At 36.6% G+C, this 14,394-nt stretch overlaps 1 protein-coding gene across 1 annotated transcript in view; it reads right to left on the bottom strand.

The window, feature by feature from the left end:
- The window catches only part of CNTNAP2 (contactin associated protein 2), a 974,788-nt gene that overhangs the window by 440,939 nt on the left and 519,455 nt on the right, over positions 1–14,394 (bottom strand). The window lies entirely within an intron of this gene.

Genomic DNA, 14,394 nt, shown 5'->3' with positions numbered 1-14,394 from the left:
AAGATTTTCTGAAAGGAAATTCACATAGCAGCCCTTTACATGTCTTAATCCTATTATACAAAAATCCTTTTTATCATTTTGTCTTCATTGTACCTATGCCTCATGTAATAAAATAGTAGAAACATTGCATTTTTCTTCTAAACACAATATACCACTTTTTACAAGGATTTAGCTGAATCTCTGCCTCTGTCACAGAGGCATGAACTGTAGAAAACGCAAACCCACCGCTCCCCACCAGAAAATAATATTAAATGTGGACATAATCTAGCAAATCCCAATGAATTATTCTTTCTTCATGATCTGTTTTTCACTAAATTAAATCATTTATTCTTTAAACTTGGAATACTCCACTGCCAGAAGCAAAAAGTGCTGTATCTGAAGAACTGATTTTCTTTCAATGACTGTCGTGCTGTGGTTGAGACCCTGTTAGTGACACCTTGAAGACAGCCTGTTCTCTTCTATCAAAAGCCTTAAGGAAAAAAGTGATAAAACACTGCCCTGCCATAGCACTCTGCGGGGTATTAGAGTTCAAGTGGCATCTCCCTGTGCCAGCATTTGCATGTATTTGCTGGCACAGATTAATTTTTCATTCGTGTTAAGTAGGTGTATGTTTTTCAAAACCAGAAAGCCAACAAAAAAAAAAAAATAAAGTTCTTAGTGAACCTGAGTAAAGTCTTAATATAATGATTGCTTCAAATGATCCACTTCATTAACTAAAAATATTTTTTAATATATTATCTTTCCTTTGTTAAGGACACAGTAGCAGGTATACATAAAATATAATAAAATACACTCTGTCTCAAAGGCAACCACAATAAAAATATTTGGACCTTAGGCAGTGGTTTTCTGAGAAAACCATGAAAACATAATTAAAATGCTAGCATTGCAGGACTGCTTTGCATTTTACTGAATATTGCCCTTCGCAGGCTGCTCTTGGACAAGGCAAGTTATACCTCAAAGTCAAGAAAGCATGTACTTTGACTCAGTCCATGAACTCTGCCCTAGGTTTTAAAAGCATATTTCATGCATGCATTTAGGAGGAAGTAGCTAAGGAAAACAGCCTTTCAGCATAAAAGGAGTTCTAAGAAGCAAAGAAACCTGAAAATGTCTCCAGCCCCTCTGTTGCCCTGCCAGTTCAATATGGCAACATCTCTCATCTGCACCTCTCACCTAGGGGTTGTCAAAGAGGAATGTGTAGTTTAAATGACTAAACCTTACGCCTTTGAAAGGGTATCAAACAATCTATTCTTCAAATATACATTGCCTTGTTTTGCTGCTCCTTACCACAGTGTTAGATGAACCCTGAGTTTCAGTAAAGTTTCCCCAGACTCCTAGAAAATGAGGAATGACTCCAGCCCACACCTGATGAGAGAGGAAAGGCAGTTCTTTCAAATACAGCCACGCTGCAGTGCATTGTTCAGCACAGCAGCGAGATCAGAGCTGAGCACTGCTACAATGCTGGGTGCTAGAAGCGCTACCTTTGAAATCCAGATTGAATCCACTGGCTATAATGGAGGAGAGCCAGGAATAGAACAGCCCTGTCAATACAACTGGTAGGACACTGGGAAAGCTGGCATGGGAGAAATACAAACAGTGGTATGTACTTCACATGCATGTCATACCTGTATCTGTTAGTAACAGAGGGATTAAGGGATCTGAAATTGTCATATTTATCAATACAACTTTAAAATCATGTGCTGCAAACATTTATTAAAGATTCACACAAATATGTCTTTGTCCTTAAGCTACAGGGAGTTCAGCTGGGTTTAATGCCACTGGAGAGGTAATTGCAACAGTGATCTAAGTGAAACACCTGCTGAAGTCCTGAACTTAGGGGCATCTGTACCAGCTGAGAAATTAGGACAGCATATGGAAGCCCCCTAAATTTTCAGGGAGCTGGCTTAGCTTAGCTGCAGTATCTTTCACACCTACCAGTCTGTGATAATCAAAATCGTAATGGAGAGGCAGTAGCTTTTTCCAGTTAAAACTGTTACTGGGTTTCATTATAAAAGAATTTGCTCTCAATTTATATACACTGTACCCCCTCATAATCACTGAATCTGTTCTGACAGTGAGGGAATCAACCTGCATTAAATGAATACCTCCTGAACTTGAAGTAAATTTGTTTAACCGAACTGTCCATTCTTTTGCTTTGTAACTTTGACCTTTGTTCAATATTTGCCTCCCCCATGTATAAGCAGAAAAACTGTATTTTTATAACCCCTTCTAAATTTTATTCACAGTACAATCCCCTTAAAACATCACTTAATGGAAAAATGCATGATGGGAGTAAAACATTACTCCCATTACTTAAAACAACAAAGGCATAGCTAGGAAAATTACACATACTGCATTCTCTATCTTGTATATAAAATTGCCCTTTTCTTACCTATCAAGTGCCTATTTTGTCCCTTTGTGGTCATCACAACTCTGACTTTAAGTATTATCCTTTAATCACTAATTTCTAATGCTCACCTCAACACAATCATTGTCAAAAACCAAAGCAACATACTAACATCACCTTCTATGCTACAAAAAAAATACACAAAACAGCTATTTTGAAGAAGTCTTCCTGTACATATGCATAAAACATAGATACCTATGGCATTGAAGAGAATTTTCTGCTTTGAATTTAAATATACACTTACAAAGATGTATTTTTCAGAAATAGAAACACTTTGAAAAAAGATCTGAGATAATATTTATCAGAACTACTTCTCATATTTTACAGGTTTAAGTGTGGGATGGGACCCTGAGTCAGGACAGTAAATATGGGCAGATATGCCTTTTCCTTAAAGTGAGCACACCAGAAGGACCTAGAGAAGCAAATCTCTCAATATTGGTGTTGAGTCTGTCCCATTATACTCTCTGTGTAGCTAAATTAAAACAGGGGATCTTTGTAAAAGAGAGACTGAGATTCACTAGTGAGAAGGAAATGCATCCACTACTAGTAGGACATAAGAGAGTATCTCTTTATAAGATCAAGCCTTACTGGTTTGTAGTTTGCACATGGAGTGTAATTAATATATTTTAAAAATTATTAGTTCTTCATAAAGTAAAAATATAGTACTTGATAAGTGGCATCTAATAAAACAAAAATAACCCTAAACAGTTACATCTGTTAAGGTAGGGTTTGATCAGTAATTAGGGCTCCATTGCACAACAGACATACTCAAAAGAAAAAGACATCCAAAAGCTTTACACGTGCAGTTACCCTTAGAGTTAAGGGAAGGTCTCCAGAGGTAACTTAGTCTTGGAGGTAGTAACTGAACCTTGACTTTATGAGAAACTGGAATCACTGAAAGCAATAATTATGCCACAGCCACTGTTAGAACAAATCTCTGCCTCGCTCCATTCTTGGATCTGCATTAATCTTTGTGTGAGCAGAAGGACCAGCAGTTAGCAGAGTAGGTGTTGTTAATTTTATATTTCCACAGAAGACACTCAAGCTGAAGATTCAAACTCAAGTGTGAAAGTTGTTCACAGATACTAAGTTTGTTTACTGTTCTATTTCCCTCGGGTATATTGTTAGGGGGAATAATGATAGATTCTAATAGCTCAATGGTTTATTATAATACAGTACTAATACACGTTTCAAAAATTTTTTAAGCTCTTTACCAACTACACAGTTGTAATAGCCACTTGATTATTGCATTTTACTTCACAAATAGCTTTATATTTTACTTAATTTTTAATTTGTTCTAGTAGGCAAGAAAAGAAATAAATTATACCGGGGGGGGAAAGAAAGGAAGATGACAGAAATTTTGTTAAATCTGGCAAAGATTAGGAAATGTACAGTTTATTCTAGATGTCTGTCAGTAATCATCATCCAATACTTAAGAATAAAGTGCCACTTCAGGAATTATTATTAATTGAGATGTCTTTTCCAAATTTTGTTTTCTGTCCACTCACCTTTTAATAATTTAATTGGGTTTTAGATCACAAGTGAGACCACAACAGAAAACAGAGAGTTTAAAACCTGGTAGATCTTTATCTTTTTTTTTTTTCTCCTCCTTTCTGCAGCTTTTATTAAAAATTACTAATGCGAGTATAGATTTTTTAGGGCCAGAAAATTTAATCTCACTCCTCACTGTAAAATTTCTTTTTGATAGGAACTGGAACTGTACTGCTACAATAATTTTTCATTGCAGATTTTCTGTTGCATTTTATGCATTAGGTGGTCCGTCATATGCATAATTAGTAATTATAGGACCCACAGTCAATAAATCATGAAAACACATTATCTTTGCATCATACTTTACTTGGTTTAACAACATTCTGATGCATAGTAGAGGCTGTCACTAGCATTTTATGAAGATAAATCATTGGACTACGCAGCTCATAAGCTGAATTGTAATAAATCATTCAGTTCACTATTGTTAAAGGCCTTGTGACACTGTCAGTTAAACACGGCTGAGCACAACGTTTTCCTTGTAACAGGAACACATGCTGCTGACAACTGTACCCATGTTGGTGGCCTGGAGACCAGTGAGGGACAGTTGGGACCTATTCTCATTAGAGCATCAATAATTTCCTTTAGCTATTTGGGATCTGCTGACAAACCCCTCCTCTCCCTGAAAACAACAACAAAAAGAACAAAACAACTATTTCTTTCTAAGTCTGAGCCTTTATATAGAGCATACACACCTTACAGCTATTTGCTTTGCTGTCATTCTTGAAATGCCAGCATGGCAAGAAATGCCTCTGTGAAATGATGTAACTTTTGAAAAATAGCATCCTATAGAATTGTCATTTGGTGTTCTAGTGACAAATGAGGAAAAAAAACCCTAAATCTAAATGATCAAATGATCTAAAATGAGGTTAATTTTTAGTATAACTACCACATTAAAGTTGCTACAAAAATTAGTAAACAAAAAGCCAGCTAATTTGAATATGAAATCAATTCTATTGAGGACTTACTGGGTTTTTAAAAATGCTCTAAAATATCCCTTTACAATGGACAATGTTGCATACATTTGTCTTCTGAACTGCTGAAAACCTGAACATGATTTTGTTGCTTAAATTGATGCTTACAGAGGATGTTACACACTCAAAACCCCACCTATTTATTTTATGTAAATTTATCTGCCCATTCCACTTGTTCATCACTGACACAAAGCAACTTCAACAATAAAATGTTATAAAACAACAACAGCTTTGCAATTGTCCTAAAAATCCACAGTAAATAAATAAATACTAAGTAAACAAACATATTTACCATAGTAAATCTGTTGTTTCATGCATGACTTGCCTTCACATCACAGAGACCATCTGGAAATGGATTTTTAAACAAAACTTTGCTGAAAATTTGGTGGTGTAACTAATGTTGTTTTACTTCTAGTTTGATGAAAAACATAATAAAGCCACATCTGAGATTCCAAACCATGTTAAATGGAAATCAAATTTCATTATGGCTTGTTCCTTATCTCTTACTGGCAGAAGTCAAAAACTTTAAGTGACAGTTTTACCATAATAATTTTTCTATACATTGCTTTTTAAGTTTAAGTGCAGAATAATTTAGCCAGCTGTTTATAAAAACTTTCCATGTCACTTTGTTTAGGATTGGGTTAAACAACACAGAAAATAAGGGCAGCTTGATAAACCTTCCTGTTCTGTATTTGCCAACTTCTTTTTAAACTTCTATGACTTGTCAAACTGGTAATTAAATGTTGATTTATTACAGAAGGCTGGTAATTACTGTTACTTATTTGCCAAGGACTGATGATTTTCTTAGCACTATAGAAAAATCAGGAAACACACAGTCCTTAGTGTTTGCTTTCATTCTTTTAAGACATGGCAACACAAAAGCCATTTCAGCTTCACATACTAACTTTAAGCTTACAACTTGGATCAAGCTCAACCACTCTTCATGTAGTTTAGGTCTTTGTAATGTTACATTTGTTCTTGCTCCTACTATACCATAGGAATCCCCAGTTCATTCACATAGAAGGCACTTCTAAGCCAGAAGGAGGAACTTTCTCTGGGTTTCCATAGAAATGTCATGCTTTGGTGGAAGTTGCACCTGCTGAATTAATGAGGTTGGTTATGATAAAGCTGTTCAGGTCTAACACTGAGAAAGCACAATGAAGCTTGCATTTTGATGGAAAATCTGGAAGTTGACTCAAAAGAGATAAAAAGAATTTAATCTGGATAACAGTTTGAATTCTGATGCTCTTCTTTTCGAACTGCAGCCATATGGAACGAGCACAGTCACTGTCAGCCCTGCTGATGGCAAATTAAACATCCTGAGCCATTAAACTTTTAATTCAAAAGAATCTGCAACTCCTTAACGTCAATATAGGAGATAATCTCCTGACAGGCAAATCACAGGTCTGGATTCAACTTCAAACCTTTCTTCCTTTTCAAATCTAAAATGGAAGAGTAGGCTTCTGAGTTAAAAACCAAGAGCCCATGTTAACAGCACGAGTGATGGTTTGTTTATTAACAATATCTATTAACAATAAGAGAGTTCCTGGCCCCCGTCATACTAATTTGTAATAGGCCGAGTATCACATAGAAATGATGGGAGAATTCTAGATTTTATTTCTCATATCTGGAATGGTTTTGCACTTGTGTATCTGGCACCTAAGTGGGAATATTCCAGCACAGAATGGGTATTTGGAACTACATCTAAAAATTTACAAAAATTACATTTAAAAAACAACATGATGGACAAGGCCAATTCATTATAATGTGTTACAGTCTGTTTCTGAACATTTATAATGGTTGTGAACACAATGCAAATTCTGGATAGCTGTGCAGGATGTGTATGCATCTACAAAGAAAATTAGGGGAATATAAAGTATATAAAATATAAAAATGTTCTGTAGGCCTAGGGTTTGCAAGAAGGCATGTTAGTGTCTTCCAAAATGATCATATAAATAAGTTTTGGAATTACAAGGCAAAACTAGAGGGAAGACAGTCATCTGAAAGGGGATCTTATCAATGCTTCCAAATACCTTAGGGGCAGGTGTCAAGGGGATGGGGCCAGACTCTTCTCAGTGGTGCCCAGCGACAGGACAAGGGGCAACGGGCACACACTGAAACATGGGAAGTTCCATCTAAATATGAGGAAAAACTTAAGGAACAGGCTGCCCAGGGAGGTTGTGGAGGCTCCTTCTCTGGAGATATTCAAAACCCGCCTGGACATGACCCTGTGCAAACTGCTCTAGGTGAACCTGCTTTAGCAGGGGGTTGGACTAGATGATCTCCAGAGGTCCCTTCCAAACCCAACCATTCTGTGATTCTGTGATCTAAAAATCTTTGGTCCTGAAATGACAGGACTACAGATATTAATACTGGGTCAAAATAAACACACCTTAAATAGTAAAAAAACCCTTTTTTCCACTTTAAATACAGCACTGTTACGTATGAGTATGTAAAAGTAAGCAGGAATAAGAAGATGAAGCAGTGAGGAAGTAATCTGCAGAGTGAATTTTTAACACAAGGCCCACTGGCATCTGTAAAAGTTTTCCACTGACTGGGGCCTAGGCAGACGGCAAAGATGAAAAGCATATTCAGTTCAAATAATTCACTCTGAATCTATTTTTCAGCAGAGGTTAAGTCATCTTGTAAGTCTACAGACTGTTCCAATGTCAACTGTCACCAGAAACATGTTGAAACCAAATCTCCAGTAAGATATGTCCTTACCTGTAAATGAAGTGTGATATACACCTACAGCAGCACTCCTTAAGAACTCCCCACCTGTTTCATGCCCATGAGCTACCTTTCATGCCATTGGTATTTGTTTTATTTAATGTCTTTTCCTATCACGAATCTAGAGAAGTTGCACAAAGGGATTTAGCAGACAATGGGGCAAACTTCATCAAGATACTTCGGTTTAAAGTGTGAGGTATTCCAAGGACGCAATGTTATGGGACTAAGTGTATAGCATATTAAAATGAGTAATCACATTAAACAGGTTCAGATGCTTATTTAGAAGTGTACATATGATCCATGCAAAATTTCTGACAGTAAAGGCCTAGATCAATAGCAGTGCAGAGATCAGGAGAGCTGTATGTTCCATACGATGGGTCGTTTCTCAAATTAGATGTCAATTATGAAAAGGGCATGAGATGACACTTTTGTTGTATTTTTTCTGCTGTCTTCTCTGCTGATCAGACAGACAAGAGGCTGTACTGGTTGTTCCTTGCCTAAACTCCTCTGCACAGGCATCCAGAGGTGTCACTTGGCTGATAGGGACAGCTACTGACAGCAGCAGTAAAAACAGGCTGCTAAGTCCAGTGAGGCCTGGAGATGAGAGGAACAGGCCATAGAAATGGGGAGAGTGGAAGAGCAGGAGGGAACTGGTAGGTATACATAACATGCATTAATGCTCTGCAAAACTGGGGACATATCCTTTCCTGTCCCCTCTCTTCCCCCCCAAACACACACATAATATGCTCTGTAAGTGTAGCTCACATGGTAACTTGTTTAAATGTGAACATGTACATTCTCAGTGGGAGGTAAATATACCAAGCCTTTATCACAGACCATCTGAAAATGAGAATTTGCTGCTTGTTAGAAACATGAGTCCAGAATTTAAACCAGGACCTAAGGACAGAAGCAGTAATTTGTTTATGATAAATGTTTTAATAAACAAGTACTGGTTATAACTACAGCTCTCCCCCGCCACTTTGCTACAAAATAATGGTAACACTTAACAAGTGTAACAGTCAAAACCTGTCAACTCCCCCTGCTTCTTTTTGCTCATATAACAGGATTTAAAAATTGTCTTCATTAAAGCACACTGGTTTTGTTTTTAGGAACTGAACTGTACATGCAAGGATACGCAGATACACATCCACTTACAGAAGTCCTTCAGTTATAGCCCCTTGTACACTAGTACCCTAGTCCATACCATGTATCTTAAATAGGATACAGAGAATCCTCAATTTAGCAAGCTTAGTGTTGCAGTTGCCCACAGCACCTTCTTTCATTACACAGTTGTGCCTTCCTCTCTCTAGGCTGTTTTTCTAGTGAGTGTTGGTAGAAAGGTGTAGGTCCAGTTTAAGGAAGAACTGAGTAAATGATCTTGCTATGCGGAGGAAAAGATCTCTTTGATCCTGTGTTCATTTAGGAACCAAGTAAAAGAGAATTCTGCCTGCCAAAAAAATCTGACTTACATTCATTTAGCTGCAGAGCATTTATAGAAATCAAGCAAAGTCACGCTGCTTCAACAGACATTATCCAGCTCTGCATACACTAACTTCTGTGCTCTCAATTTTCCTCCATCTTCATCTATTTCATGTCTCTTTTGTTCACATCTGCTGTCAAGTTATGACAGAAATTATCATATTTAAATTACTGGCAGTTTGCTTTTTCTCCTCTGCTGTGATCAAGGAAATGGGATTCCACGAGAATTTAAATTGCTGCATTCTTTATATTTTCAGTCTCCTCCTTCCTTTACCAAAAATTGGTTCATAGCACAAAGCATAAAGCATAAAGACAAATGAGCTTCAGGGAGAGCTATGGTGGTTTAATCTGGCTAGAATAATTTGGGAAATTTTAAATTTTAAATGCAGATCACAATCAGTGTTCCTTATTCCAAGTAATTAACAACTGACAAGTATGACCTGGCTGCTGGAGGGGCTTACCAATCTCCTAACCCTCCATTTAAGTTGTGGAGGAGCCACAATTATCATGAAGGTCCCTCTCCTCATTTTGCTAGACCTGGGCATGTCTTAGCCTTACAGCACATTACAAAACCATCTTAACCTGCCATTTCTGTAGCAACTCCTAGTAAATCCTGAAGAACTAATTCATTCAATTAAACAGATAAAACAAATAAAAGACAATGCAGAGAAGGAGTGTATGTGTGTACAAGAGCTATCATTAAACTAAAATTAACGGAAAGGCAAAGGTCTCATACCAAATCATGGTTATCTGCATCTTCCCTCACCTCCCATTCACCCATCCTACACTTCTGTCTAGACATCAGTGAAGACCAACATTTTCTCTTTCTTCTAGCAAAACACTTGACTTATTTGAGAAATTTAGTTGGGCTTTAGTACTTATGTAAAAACATATTCCTACTTCAAAAAACAATCCAATCCCAAACCCTTCTCCAGTCAGATCAGGATGAAAAAAAATGAGATTTCCAGCACTGTCGCTGAGATAAAAAAAAATGAAACATGAAACTTTGTCATTGGTTCGTCTAAAACACAATGTGATGTATCACATACAACTCTGACACCCTCACAGTCAACCAATAAACTTCCAAAACTAAGCGAGTATCTTTGACAATTGTGGTGCACAAACACAGATGTTTGAACATCAGGTGTTACGTAAATGAAATTGCTCCTAATAAAACAAAAGTGGAACTGTTTATTTCAGCTGTACACAAAACTCAGTGAAATAAAGTGATCCTTGTGAAAAATACTGTTAAGTTTCAAAGACACCATTTCAAGCAGAAATCTGACAGGAAGAATAAGGGCTGCTTCTTTAAAACGCCTTTTGGAAGGTTGTATGCAGAATTTTTTTCTTGTACATCCAATATATCATAGAGGAAGTCTGGTATTTAAAAAATTTAAATTAAATCTTTAAAAACAAAGTGAATTTATTATTAGCAATTTACTTTAAACTTGTGACCTATCTTTCTAAACTATGATAAATAAGTCAATAACTTAATGGATTATTCTGTCATTTTGCAATTAAATACATATTTTCAGTATATATGGAACAAAGACTATTAGTTAGCAAGCAGGAGAAAGGTGAGAGCTTTATGTGAGTGTCTTTTTTCATACTTAATCATGAAACTCATGTTCCACGATCATGAAATACACCATACATTTAGCAGTCAAAGAGTTATTGATATTTCATAACAATGAAAGGTTTTAAATAATGATTTAGATGTCTGAACCATCTGTCGGTAACCTGGGTGGAAGTTTGTTTCTCCAGGTGACTGGTAAAAAAAATAACAAATGGAAAGAGCCCGGAACACAATAAAGAAGTCAAGGACATTTTGTCCTGACCAGAGCTTCTCTAGTAATACCAGTGATACCAACAAAACCCTAGTCTTCCAGTCTCCCAGATACGTGGTACAGCACAGCCCAACACCACACCTTGTGTCTTGGGCCTCCACAAACTACTAGTTGGGATCTAATAGTAACTGAGGTTTTTTTGCAATCCTATTTCAGACACTCAGCAATTTTCAGGCTTCTACTGTAATCTTTGAGACTCAGACCCAGCCTGTCCAACTGTTATATAGTGATTGTGCCTGCTTCTGCATCCTGAGTAAGTTATGGTATTTATTTCAATGGCTGGCTACCTCTTCTGATTAATGCAATATAAAAGTACTGGGGCCTTCAAATTATAGAGACTTTGTAGCTGAGGGTATACACCAATTTTGTCAGACTTGCAACCAGGAACTCAAATAAAAGAGTTGTTTCTTTTGTAGCTTTCTTGAAGCAGTGGCCGTGCAAAAAAGCCTGGTACAGTTATGCAGGTATGGTCTTAGTGAATGTACAGAAAGCACAACAAAAAAAGTTGCTGGATCAGGAAAAAAGCAAAGGAGAGATTCAAATTGAAATGCAAGAGTAGAGCAAGTTCTTTCTTGCCTGCCTTCTTTTTCTCTCCTGTATTTACTGATTTGGATGCCTTTCATTTTGGGTATTAGGTTTTGTATGAGAAAATATTCTATATTGCTGTCAGCAGTTCTATTTTCCTTTGTGAGCTGCTCACACAATTGCTGGTACTTCTTGGTTTTCGACTTTCTTATTCCCCAAAATCAAATAATTTTGAAAGTTAGATGTTTCAGTATATCACAGAATCATAGAAGGGCTGAGGTTGGAAGGACACTCTGGAGGTCACCTGGTCCAGAACTGGACACAGTACTCCAGGTGTGGCCTCACCAGTGCTGAGCAGAGGGGAAAATCAATAGCACAAAATAATTTAAAAGAAAAAGAAACTAAGTAGTAGCCAAATCAGGGGGTGGGTGATGCTAGAACAAATGACTTCTATGTTTCCGCCCTGGTTTGGATCTCAAGGGGACTGACAACACGACTGCTAATCACCACTAGAGGTAAATAAAAAGCAGAAATTCATGTGAAATTATTTTATGCTGCAATGTCACTACTCCTTCCAGACTGTTACTTAACAATTGAGCAATGTATTACTGTTAAAACATTTAAACACTAGTATTATTTTAATAGCATTAAAATATTAAATAACATTCAAAATATGGAATAACATTAAAAATTAGTACTGAAACATTAAAACAGTAGTGTGATTATCAGGAAAAGAAGTGTTTCCAGAACAGCAAAGGTGAAATGACAGTCAAAACACTGAAAAAGAAAAAAAAAAAATACAGCTTTTCACCAGGAAGACTGTGTTTGCAAACTCTGTCACTGTTAGCAAAGGAGTAATGTATTTTTACACAGAGTTTGAAACATCTGAAAACTGTATTATTTGTGCCCTTTTAAAAGCAGACAAACGAACAGCTGTTAGCTCTACACATTGCCAAAGCTTTGCCATTTGCCAGCGTTATGGCAACTAGAACCAGTATGAAACTGCAGGCTGAAGTATTTAACTAGGGAAGATGGAAGGAAAATAACTGAAATTCCAAATGAGCTCAAACATAGTTCAAGCACCTCTGAAAGAAATCGCTATTTATATGTCTTCTGAATTAGAAAATATAAATACAAGTGCCATTAGGGAAAAAAAAAGGAGCTGACTCTAGACAGGTTGTATCAACTATCGGTAACCCCCAGCCTGCAGGTTGTGGATAGGAAACCCACATTAAAGCACTTACAACAGAAAAAAACCCACTGTAGCCAGAACAGGAACTGAAGCACTGGCCTCTCCTAACCTAATTTCTAGGTTAGAGGAAGCAATGTAATTCTTTGTCATGTAATGAAAATACCATCCTTTTTTTACAGACTCTATAGCCCCAACCTTAAAGTTATTTTCCTTAATAAGGGGGGCCATAAAGCTAGTTTTTCACTCCAGCACATTTCAAACCTGGACTTGACTTTGAGTCTACTGCACACTAAGTATATTTTCACAGAATTTCATAGATTTTCATAGAAATGTAGATTTTGTCTAGGACTTTGGCTATTTTGCATGAACTGGAGTCATCTCGCTCTCCTTTTAACCGATATTATTTACCCAAGATCACCCAGGAAGCTATAAAGTGAAAGTTCAGTATCTGAAGAGCATTTTTCTTCTCTGACAAGTAAGCAATTCTAAGTTATAGATCCCGGTATATTAAAATACTATATTACACATATACTGTTTTCAAGACCTCTGAAATCTGAGGCTTTCAAAGTACTTCACAAACATTAAGGATTTTATTCTCATAACAGTTCAGTGACAGTTTTATTTTGCTCTTCTTAAATTACATATTTATATACAACCGAGATTGCGGTTGGATGTCAGGCATTCTGTCTAAAGAGCTTCTAACTTCTCCAACTGAGACTTTGTTTATGGACTGCTACATGAGCGAGAATAGCTTAGCATGAGGTCTCCAGCCAAGGTATTTATCCATCTTTTCCATCGGTTTAGAACACAACTGGGAAAAACTGATGGGCAGGGGAGAAAAGTAGCTTGCTAAAATACCAGAAATCTGAGAGATTTAAGCCTATTATCCTCAGTTACTGAGGGCTACCCTAACTATCGACACAGCCCATTTCTATTTCTGTATTCAGTGGGCAGAATCATAAATTTCCCTGTGCAAAAAATGTATTATGTTAATATTGTGCCTATGGTGGATATATTACAATGACCACATTTTAAAAAGATGATAAAAAATGAGTATTATGAAAAATTAAAAAGAATGCAAGATCCCATTAATCTCTTGATCTTTTGCCCTTCTCTTGTAACAATCTCAAGTGAATCCAGACTAACTGCCTACTTCAGTTCTTAAATGTATGCCAACTATCAAGTAATTAACCTTAAAGAATGTACTGAATACATTATTAGTTCCATTAATGTTGCTACAGATAAACACAGTGCCCTGAAATTTCCCATCCCATGACCTTGGAAGTCTCCAGGGGTAACTGTAAAAGACCAGTTGCAGGTGTCATTTAAAATGGAGCCTAGCAAAGCTCGGAAAAATACGCTACAGGGAACAATGATGCCATATCTAGGGAATTCAGCTAACTGCAAATTAATAGACCTTTTACATCTCTAATTTGTATGAGTTTATGAAAACATATCATTTAATATCTTTGCAAGTCTGCTGTCCTGTATAGTAATTTATCTTTTTCATTACAATTCTCGGCCTTTTAAAAAAACACAAACTCACAAGCTTTTGTCCTAAAACAGCCACCTTAAAATAATCTTTTGCGATAGTGGTTAAAATAGTTTTGAAGTAAGAAGTAATCTTAAAATCTGTTAACCTGTTTCTAGATGACAATAGTCAGGAAATAGGCCAATATCCACCGGTCTTGAGAG

Source organism: Nyctibius grandis, chromosome 3 (genome assembly GCF_013368605.1).
Source record: "Nyctibius grandis isolate bNycGra1 chromosome 3, bNycGra1.pri, whole genome shotgun sequence".
Classification (NCBI taxonomy): Eukaryota; Metazoa; Chordata; class Aves; order Nyctibiiformes; family Nyctibiidae; genus Nyctibius; species Nyctibius grandis.
This window is presented reverse-complemented; position numbering and strand designations above follow the sequence as displayed.